Raw genomic sequence first — 9,592 nt, forward strand, 5'->3', positions numbered from 1 at the left:
GTACTACCTCAACAATGTGAGCAGGTATATTAGAAGCTATTTATTTTTATATATATTACTCTAAGTTGCTTACTTTTTGTTTTTTAAATGCAGGTTGTGTATCACCCAATGGTAAACAATAACCAATGGTGGGCTTACAAAACGGTATGCAAACTCCCCTAACGATGTATTCTCTTACCTCTACTTCTCCTACTGCTCCAACTTCTTCCACCCCTCATCCCATGTCTATGCCTACTTCTATGCCTATGCCTATGTCTATTCCTGCGGAAGTTGTCAGGCCATCTACAAAACCAACTATCGAAGACATGGTGGAAGAAATTTCAAAGAATTTTAAGGATCTTCAGATAAAGATGGCGAGAAGAGATCAATAACCGCTTAATCCAGCTCTGATTTCTATTCCATCATTTTCTACTCCTATGAATTCTTCAAGAAATGATTATGTTCATCGTTGCATATGGTGCGATAGTCCAGACCATGAGTGCAAGGACTATCAAAATTTTGAAGAGGCAAAAAGATTGAAGTTGCTGGTGTGAAAGGAGGGGATGATATGTTTTGGAGATACAAAGAAACCACTTAAAATGAATTTCGGAAAAGGAGGTATGAAGAAATTATTGGAGGAAACTCTCTTACGTTCTTCTTATGTGAAGTAAGAGGCGGCAAGAGAAAGTGCTGCCTATGGTCTTCAATTGGAGCAGTTATTGAAAGATAAGTCTCCTTTATGGTCCTATGCACTACACACAAAAAAGAAAGGTAAAGCTTCTTCATCTAAGCTTTCATTCATAGGACATGCAATTATAAAAGGAACAGGATGTAATGATCACGTAGATGTCTTCTCTATCAATGCTTATATTGCAAAATCTCAAGGATTTGAAGTGCTTGTTGAAGAAAAATACAAAAGAGATTATGATCAACCTAAAGGTTCAAAGAAGACAACTAGAAGGAGTGAACCAGTTCTTCAGCCTTCTTCTTCAAAACCAAAGGAGAGTATGGTTGACATGCAAAGTCTAAAAGTGCAAGAAGACCGAAAGGCCCCAAAGTTAAAGGATTCGAAGCCAAAGAAACAACCTGGATTCAAGCTGCTATCCAACATCAAGACTTCCACAGACTTGAAAAAGGTGCTTGAGGATCGAATTCTTAATTGCAAAATTGAATTTACACTTGGAGAAGTTTTGGGGATTGCCAAGAGAGAGTTCCATGATGTTATCATTGACATCATAAAAAAAAAGTGCCAAATTATTGAAGAACTAACGCAAGATATGATCCATCGAAAGGCTTTAGCTGTTGTTGAGACTATTCTCTATGGATTACAAATTGAGGAGGTTGATTTTAAAGAAGAGATCATCAAGGAATCTACAGATAGATCTCTATGTATGTAGTCAAACAAGTCTCTTCATCCTTCACTTCAGCCCATACAGTACGATGAGAGCAAAGATGCACCTAGATTGGTGCCTCGTAGCCATTTTTCTCGAAGTCACTGGGCTCGTGCGACTATAGAAAGTGTCGTCAAGCTTGGTGAGACTGAAAATCCTTGTGTTGCTCTTTTGGATCATGGTTTCGAGATCAATGTAATTGTGTGAGATTTATATGATATTGGTGGATGGCCAGTTGATGTTGATCATGGTTGGCGCATGCATGTGGTCAAAAATACTGTAGGAGATTTATATGCTGTTTGTCCAAATGTGAAGATTTGTATTGGAGATGTGGGTGATTCCTATCATTTCTTTGTACAAAACTCTTGTTCTTATCCTATTATTTTGGGACAATCATTTATTGTTGAGTCTCGGATGGAGACTAAGGTTTTGGATGATGGGTTTGCCTATGCACGCGGATCCAAAGCAAGGATGGGAAAAGAGTTGTTTAGTTCATGAATGTTTGTATTAATCATCAACGTAATAAAAATTCTTTGAGGGATTCCCCTCTTCCAGTAAGAGAGCCGGATTTTTTCTGGGTACCACTGTCTTGCAAGATGATGGTGGTACGAGTCAAGGAAAGTTCTCTTCTCTCTTGGCAGCGGTAGTTTTTCCTATGTGTTTATGGTGTATCCACTGAAAGTAATTTGCGTTTTTAGCATATTTCTGAAATGCCTAGAGTTGCCAAGCAGTATGTAAAAAGAAAAAAATAATAATAATGATTGTAGGTGTTTTGCAGGAAGTAGACCGGATAGATTGTCTCCATGATGGCCTTTCACTACAAGGATACGGAGGTATAGCGATGGCGCTTTTCAACGCAAAATAGCGGCATCACTATTTGCATCGTAAATAGCGATGGTGCTCAGACGAAAAAACATGTGCTAAAACCCGAGCACGTTATTTTACGTGAATGAATGAAAGAGAGAGTGAAAGGGAGAGCAAGCTCCATCTTGCATTTGAGAGGGAGAGAGAGAGAAAGAGAGAAAGAGAGAGAATGAAAGCTTCTCACCGCCACCGCGGACGTTTACGAAGAAGAGTAGGAAGTGTATGGAGGGAAAAGAGGAGCCGCCATCGTAAAGAGGAGCCGTCGAATCCATCCTCGGGCCTTTGCAGTGAGTGCATTGTTCCCTCTTGCTTTGTTTTTGTTTTTCTCATTTTCTTTTACTTTTTTTTGTTAAAAATTATGTGTATTGAGAGAGAAAGAGAGGAAATGAGAGAAGGAGAGAAATAGAGAAAAGGAAAGAAGAAACGAGAGAGAGAGAGGGAGAAAACATTAAACATAATAGAAAAAAAGAGAAAGAGAGGGAGAGGGAGAAAGGGAGGGAGAGAGAGAGTGTGAGAGGTTGATGTTATTGTTGTTGTTGTTTTATTTCTTCTTTTCTTTTTTTCTTGTTTGTTGCTTTTGTGGTAGTCGTGGTAATAGTAGTAGTAGTGGTTGTTGGGGGTAAAGGCGCCTCCGCCGTGCCGCCCCGTGTATTACTACACTGACAGTACCCGCCACTGCACACTGCAGGTGGCGGGCGCCCGTCACGTCACTTTATTCTTTATTCTTTTAGTGACAGTTTGAATAAAGGAAGGCCCGGTCACACATTGTGACTGTTGGAGTTCCCATTTCTTGTCTCTCTCTTTCTTGCTCTTGCTCTCCCGCCATAGCTCGCGTGCAAGCTTCGATCCTTCTCACCTTTCAACTGGTATCATAGCTTGGCATTCTCTTGCTCGAGCTCAACTCGGTGCTTCCGGACCTTCGCATCGACTCGCTTCACGCATTGGGTCTCCATCCCGCCAGCCATAGCCGACCTCTCGAGCTCCCGGCTCTCCCCGGCTTCCCGAGCTCCATCCCGCCTTCTTGAGCTTCATCAGGGCCTTGCCCTTGAGGTATTGCTTCAGTATTTGTAGGCATTGGAGTGTATTCTCAGTTTGAAACAGGGCAGGAACAAAGGGCAGCCACTCTTCTTGAGCTCCATAGCTCATATCTTCCCTCCCCTTTGCATTGGGCCTTCATGGCTTGGTATGTGCCTACCTTGGGCCATCATTGAGCCCCCCCAACCATCATAACTCCACGTGATTGGCAGCAGCACTCCAGGCCTCAACACGCTGAATATGGCGCCCATTTTCAGACTTTGACCTCCACGTTTTACAGCTAAATGCTTTGTTGCTCATGGAGCACTCATCATTGGCCTATTTGGAGGGCATTTGAGCCATTTTTTGGATGTCATTTTGATGCTTTGGCTTGACATTGAGGTTGGGAGCTGATCATTCTCAGTTTTGAAACTGTCATTCACTGCATAACAGTGCTGGAAACAGGGCAGCACCTCTGACACTGACATTTGTTGCTTATGCCTCATTCCATTGGAGCTATTTGATGCCCGTATGCGGTCTACTTCCTACCCGGATGTATTGGGGATGTATGCATTTGGTTTGACCATGATTTTGGCTTGAATTCGGGGATGAAATCTACTGTTTAGAACAGTAAATACATGCTGGAATAACAGTGGGCTGAAGGTACTTTACATGCTTTGGCACTTACCTACCGATATCGGATGTATGCTTTGAGCTTTGGCATGATGTCTCTGACATTTGGGGACGACTTGGAGCGATTTTGGCTTGAATACGGGGCTCAAATCTACTGTTTAGAACAGTAAATACATGCTGGAATAACAGTGGGCTGAAGGTACTTTACATGCTTTGGCACTTACCTACCGATACTGGATGTATGGTTTGAGCTTTGGCATGATGTCTCTGACATTTGGGGACGACTTGGAGCATATGTATGAGATTATGGGATGCTTTTGAGCTTCGCATTAGCTCTGTCTTCACTGGCATTTGGACCGACTTGGCATGCTCGTGGACCGCCTATGCCTCATGTCTCTGCTTGACAGTTAGGCTTTTGCATTACATGCTTTGGTTCGTGACATATGCTATTTGGTTCGTGTATGCTATACCGACATTTGGAGCTTGGATTTGGATGTATTTGAGCATTCCCGGCTTACTTGATCACTGATCTTGGTTGCTATTTGGATGTCATTGAGTTGACCGAGAGCTTATTTGGGCTTATGTATTGCTTCATGGTTAATACGACCGGTGCTTCATGTATCTCATGCTCTCTTGGATGCGCTTGATGCATTGGCAGGGTCACTTATCACTGGTGCTTTCTCTTGGGTTGTTTGAGCTTCTGAGCTCGCTTTGTACGCCTTTTGTGCTAGTGGGAGCATTTTACATGCTTGCTTGACCTTTGACAGTTGCATGCTATTGGAGCACTTACATGTATTTGGAGCAGTTTATGTCTTGAGCAGCCACATGCGCATTGAGACTTTGGGATCATAATCCGATTTTTATGGATATGCATTGATGTACTCTTGGTTCACATGATGCTTATGAGCTGAGTCTCATATTTTGGATCTTTCTCTTTGAGCAGACACCTATTTGTGTCAGGTTTTGGCAGTTACAGGAACACTTTGCCTAGAGTGTCTGGGAGTGTGCCTTTCACTGGCAGATGTTATTTTGACATGCTTCGGTGTTGAGATCATGTTCTTTTCACGGTCATTGGCCTTGCTTATGTCCGTTTCATTCCGGCTTTGGACCTAGCATTGTTTGCTTGACATTGGATCCTATTTTGGGACAGTTTGCTCTCTAGACTGCATACCTGCAATTTATTACAGCAAGCAGTTATTGGTGGATTGAGGTGTACTTTTCATGCTAAAATATCCTGATTTGGTGTACCGCACCTAGTACTAAGTGGGCAGCAACTTTTGGCACACTTTGCTCGCCCTTTGGACCCCGTTTTGGTCATTTTTGGGCATTTTCTGCAGTAAAACAGCCAGCATTTTTACATTGTCTGTGCATTTCCAGCCTGCATTATGGTGTCCTCTTCGATTGATAATGCCATATTTAACATCACAAAGTTGGATGGTACCAATTACTCTTATTGGAAGAGTCAAATTTGGCAGGTCTTGGTGCAGAAATCTCAGATTAAGCCACTTCGGTTGAGTGGGGAGCAACCTGAAACTATGGACAATGATGACTGGCTTGAACTTGATGAGCTATGCAAGTCCACGATTGTATTGTCTCTCACTGAACAGGTACATTATAATGTATTTGAGGAAGCACAGAGTGCATGGGATCTATGGAATAAGATCAAGAATCTTTATGATAAGAAAAGTCCGGCGAGTCAGATGTACTGGTTGAAGCAGCTTATGGATCTGCACATGAAGGATAATGCGACTATGTCTGCTCACTTGAGCCAGTTCCATGCTATACTGAAGAACCTGACTTCGCAGGATATCACCTTTGGAGAGGAAGTAACTCCTCTTTTCTTGCTTGGGACTCTGAATGAGTCATGGGATGTATTCCGCACTGCTCTTTGTGCCTCTAGTACTACTCTAAAATTGGCAGATGTTGAGAGTGATCTTCTTCAGGAAGAGGTGAATCGCAAAAACTTGGATGCCTCTCATGGTAGTCATGCTTTGACAGTTAGAGGCAAGAATGACAGGTATGACCATGGTAATGGCCGAGGCCGTGACTCGCAGAAGGGTCGGTCTAAATCTCGTGGCAAGTCGCGTGGGCGCAATGCAAATGTCACTTGTCATCATTGTGGGAAAAAGGGCCATATCAGACCACAGTGTCATGAGTTGCGCAATGAGAAGCGCAAGGATAAGGGCAAAGAGAAAGTGCAGGAGAAGTCCTCTGATCGCAGCATAGTACCTGTGAAGTCTAGCGTCAAGATTGAAGAAATTAATGTCATGCAGACCAAGGATTCCGGTGGTAGTGATGAGTTCATACTTGCAGCTAGTTCTTCTGATGCTTCACACTTGACTGAGACACCTAGTATGTATGCGCAGTGCTGGTTATTGGATTCAGGTGCGTCCTTCCATGTGACGCCTTACCGTGAGTGGTTTCACTCTTACCGTACTGTATCTGGATCAGTCAGACTTGGAGATGATAGGTCTCTTGATATTGTGGGCTGTGGAGATATTCAGTTGCAGTTTTCCACTGGCAGTTCCTTTTTGCTCAGGGATGTACGTCATGTACCTGCGCTTACGCGCAGTCTTATGTCTGCAGAACAGTTGGATGATGCAGGGTTTCATGTCTGTTTTGGGGATTCTGCCTGGAAGATCACCAAAGGCAGACTTGTGCTTGCAAGAGGCGCTAAGGCTGGCAGCCTCTATCCTCTTGTTGTATCTGGGTCTTCTGTAGACCATGTTTTGGCAGTGGGCTCTATCCCACATGTATCACTTTGGCATGCCCGTTTGGAGCATATGTCTTTAAAGGGAATGAAAATGTTATCTGGTTTGCAGTATCTTCCGCCTTTGGATTATGCATGTTTTGACTCGTGTGATCATTGTCTTTATGGTAAGCAGAATAGGTCTACACATAAGAAATCGGGTAGGCCACGCATGAGTGAGCCCTTGGCATTGGTGCATTCCGATGTTTGTGGGCCTATGCCTTGCATGTCTATGGGTGGCGCGAAGTACTTCGTTACCTTCATTGATGATTTTTCTAGGAAAGTGTGGGCTTATCCCATAAAGCAGAAGTCCGATGTCTTGGCAGTTTTTCAGAGATGGCTTGCTCTTGTTGAGAACCAGACTGGGTATAGGCTGAAATGCCTTAGGACAGATAATGGGGGAGAATATGTCTCGCATGCTTTTGAGCACTAGGCTTGCAAGGAGGCCATATGGTTAGGCCGTCTAGTTGACCTTGGGATTGATGCTACACCTACACTGCATTCAGATTCTATGAGTGCCATTCAGTTGGCTAAGAATCCGGTCTTCCATGCGAAGACGAAACACATTGAGGTGAGGTATCACTTCATACGGGGTGTCGTGGAGGACAAGTCTGTTGACCTTGTCAAGATCTCCACTGACGAGAATCCTGCAGATCTACTCACGAAGAGCCTCACTACTGAGCGCTTTGCCTTCCTCAGGAGGTTGATGGGCGTTGGATGAGATGTCACATTTCCTCATCCCTTGTACCTATGTACATTTGTACTGTCTTTTCTTTTTTTTTTCTTTCTCACTAGGGCAGATTCGCCTTTAAGTGGGAGGTTGTTGGGGGTAAAGGCGCCTCCGCCGTGCCGCCCCGTGTATTACTACACTGACAGTACCCGCCACTGCACACTGCAGGTGGCGGGCGCCCGTCACGTCACTTTATTCTTTATTCTTTTAGTGACAGTTTGAATAAAGGAAGGTCCGGTCACACATTGTGACTGTTGGAGTTCCCATTTCTTGTCTCTCTCTTTCTTGCTCTTGCTCTCCCGCCATAGCTCGCGTGCAAGCTTCGATCCTTCTCACCTTTCAGTGGTAGTGGTAGTTTTTTAATTTCTTATTTTCTTGTTTGTTGTTGTTGTGGTAGTCATAGTCATGGTAGTAGTAGTGGTAGTGGTAGTGATAGTAGTAGTAGTTATTTAATTTCTTCTTTTCTTATTTATTGTTGTTGTGGTAGTCCTGATTGTAGTGGTAGAGGTAGTGGTAGTGGTTTATTGTTGTGGTAGTTGTAATCATAGTCGTCGTAGTCATGGTGGTAGTAGTAGTAGTAGTAACAGTAGCAGTAGCAGTAGCAGCAGCAATAGCAGTAGTAGTAGTGGTTTTCTTGTTTGTTGTTGTTGTAGTATTTTTTCTTTTTTTCTTGTTTATTATTATTTATTTTTCTTGTTTGTTGTTGTTGTTGTAGTAGTGGTAGTAGTAGTAGTTTTTTCTTTTTTTCTTATTTGTTGTTGTAGTAGTAGTTGTTGTTGTTGTTCTTTTCTCCTTTCTTATTTATTGTAGTAGTAGTGGTAGTGATAGTGGTAGTAGTAGAGAGAGAGAGATGTTGTGTTAAAGGAAATTGGTAGTAGAGAGAGAGAGATGTTTTGTTAAAGGAAATGAGAGAGGGAGAGGAAGAGAAAAAGGAAGAAGGAATGAGAGAGAGGGAATAAATAGCGTCGCTATTTATGTCGCTATTTGCGTCGCAAATGTGACACTAATAGCGATGCAAATAGCGACGATACCTAGAGCAAAGAAATGCGAGTCGAAACCCGAACGCATCATTTTTTGCACATTCAGGAAAGAGAGAGTGAGAGGGAGAGAAAGAGAGAAAGAAGGATTCTCACTACCACCATCGCCATCGCCATTCGCGAAGCAGAGGAGGAGATGTATGGAGGGCGAAGAGGAGTTGCCGTCACGAAGAGGAGCCGCCAAACCCTTCTTCAAGTCTTTACGGTGAGTGCATTGTTCATTCTTGCTTTGCTTTTGTGTTTTCTCTCTCTCTTTTACTTGTTTTTTGTATAATTCGTGTATATTGAGAGACGGAGAGGAAATGAGAGAGAAAGAGAGGGAGAGGGAGAGGAAATGAGAGAGGGAGAGGGAGAGGGAGGAAATGGGAGAGGGAGGGAGAGAGAAAGAGAGGGAGAGGGAGAAGGGGAGGGAGAGGAAATGAGAGAGGAAGAGAGGAAAAGGGAGAGGGAGGGAGAGGTAATGAGAGAGGGAGAGGAAGGGAGAGAGAGAGAGAGAAAGAGAGGGAGAGGAAGAGGGGGAGGAAATGGGAAAGGAAGAGGGAGGGGGAGAGGGAGAGAGAAAGAGAAAGGGAGGGAGAGGGAGGGAGAGGGAGGGAGAGGGAGGGAGAGGAAATGAGAGAGAGAGAGGGAGAGGAAGGGAGAGGGAAACATTGAAAGAAAGAAAGACAGGGAGAGGGAGAGGGAGAGAGAGAAGAGAGGGGGAGGGAGAGGAGAAGACATAAAAAACATTAAACATAATAGAGAAAGAGCAAAAGAGAGGGAGAGGGTGAGGGAGGGAGAAGAAATGAGAGAGGGAGAGGAAGAGAGCAAAAGGAAATGAGATAGGGAGAGGAGAGAGAAAAAAATGAGAGAATGAGAGGAGAGAGAAAAAGAGAGAAAAGATGTTAAACATAATAGGGAAAGAGAGGAAGAGAGGGTGAGGGTGAGGGTGAGGGAGGGAGAGGAAATGAGAGAGAAAAAAATGAGAGAATGAGAGGAGAGAGAAAAATAGAGAAAAGATGTTAAACATAATAGGGAAAGAGAGAAAGGGAGGGAGAGGGTGAGGGTGAGGGAGGGAGAGGAGAGAAAAAGAAATGAGAGAGGGAGAGGAGAGAGGAAAAACATTAAACATAATAGGGGAAGAGAGAAAGAGAGGGTGAGGGTGAGGGAGGGAGAAGAAATGAGAGAGGGAGAGGAGAGATTAAAAAAATGAGAG

This window comes from Lygodium microphyllum, chromosome 4 (assembly GCF_053477565.2).
Source record: "Lygodium microphyllum isolate KBCC chromosome 4, Lygodium_microphyllum_v1.1.10, whole genome shotgun sequence".
NCBI classification, from domain to species: Eukaryota; Viridiplantae; Streptophyta; class Polypodiopsida; order Schizaeales; family Lygodiaceae; genus Lygodium; species Lygodium microphyllum.